At 47.3% G+C, this 1,617-nt stretch overlaps 1 pseudogene; it reads left to right on the top strand.

The window, feature by feature from the left end:
• The first annotated feature begins 615 nt into the window (after positions 1–615).
• On the top strand, positions 616–1,364 carry LOC110285053 (annotated as a pseudogene).
• The last annotated feature ends 253 nt before the right edge of the window (positions 1,365–1,617 follow it).

Here is a 1,617-nt window from a genome sequence, read left to right as displayed (position 1 = left end):
GGTGTCTCTGCTAGGTCGGGTCACTACTGTTGCTAACCTGACTCTACCGAACTGGACTACTGGTGTATCTGTGAGGTGTTTGCGAGTGGATCGAGCTGCCGCTGCCAACCTGTGAACTGAACTGCTGATTTCCAGACAACACAGATGGGAAATGCTCCAAAGAATCTTTTCTAAATAGGTTCACTTTCCCCATATCCTTTCTTTTCCGATACCTCTGGAGAGTGGTGGGCTACAAGGAAGATTAAGGCATTTAAGAACCATCATTAAAAATAGGATTTGAGCCCGGTGTGGTGACACATGCCTTTAATCCCAGCACTCGGGAGGCAGAGGCAGGCGGATTTCTGAGTTCGAGGCCAGCCTGGTCTACAAAGTGAGTTCCAGGACANAAAAAAAAAAAAAAAAAAAAAAAAAAAAAAAAAAGAATTTGAGCTATGCTTAACTAGTGCACCCATCCACTATGTTTTCTGACGAACTCTAGCCTGGCTTTTCACAGAAAGTCATATGGAAATGGCCAGAGAGCTCCAAGGAACCTAGGTGCCCTGGCTTCGGCAGAGCCTGTGCTAACTCGTGACTGCAGTGGGACTATCCTAGCAGGCATTCCCGGAGAGAGAGACGATGGCGTCTAGCAGTAACTGGCTTCCTGGAGTGAATGTCCTGCCTGTGATGGTGTACGGGAGCCTGGTATTCTTACTGTTATTTATTTTTTTGTGAAGAGACAAATCATGCGCTTTGCAATGAATTCTAGAAGGGGACCTCATGTCCCTGCGGGACACAATGCCCCCAAGGACTTAAAAGAGGAGATCGATATTCAACTACCTGGGGCTCAGGATATCAGGTATGAACCCCAGAACCTTGTAGATGATGATAGCAGACTACTGCAGCTGGAAACCCAGGGGAATCAAAGTTGCTACAACTTTCTATACAGGACAAAAGCCCTAGATGCCATCCATGCCTCTGAGATCCCATTTCATGCTGAAGGCTGGCACCCCTGTTCTGTAATGGGTAAGAATTTCTGCTCCTACTTGCTAGATCTGTGAAACACTAGCCCTCCTTTCAAGGGTGTTAGAAAGGCCCTCCTGGATGCATATGGGACCGCACGCGCAATGGGACAGGGGTCTTTGGCCAGAGTGAGTGCTTGCCATATCAGGAAGCCTTGAGTGAGCTGGCCACTGTGAGCAAAGCATGAATTGGGAATTCTCAGAGATGACACCAGTCAGCAGCCAAAGCCCTACCTCAGCCACCTGAAATGTTGCTAACAACAATCCAGATCACATACCGCCCTCCAGTCAGAAGAGCAAATGCCCTAAGCACTTCCTCTGACGAGCTTTAAAGACAACGACCACATACTGGAAAGCACTCTGTGATGGAGCTGCACACATGCCAGCTGTGCAGCACTCGGGATATCTGGTTCAGCAGCCCCAGGCTTTATTGGCCAAAGCATTCGTACAGAACAGTGTCGTTCCCACTACTTCCTGATATTGGCTAAGACCTCAGTATCTCCCAGTCTCGCTTCTTCTGGATTTGAATTCAAATGTCATTCTTAACATTTCTGTTGAAGCTTCCTTGTAAAATCTTCACTTGATTTTTGACTGTAATCCAACCTACCTTGTTCAATGT

The sequence above is a fragment of the Mus caroli genome, chromosome 18 (genome assembly GCF_900094665.2).
Source record: "Mus caroli chromosome 18, CAROLI_EIJ_v1.1, whole genome shotgun sequence".
NCBI classification, from domain to species: domain Eukaryota; kingdom Metazoa; phylum Chordata; class Mammalia; order Rodentia; family Muridae; genus Mus; species Mus caroli.
The sequence above is the reverse complement of the archived record's forward strand: the minus strand, read 5'-3'. Positions and strand labels throughout refer to the sequence as shown.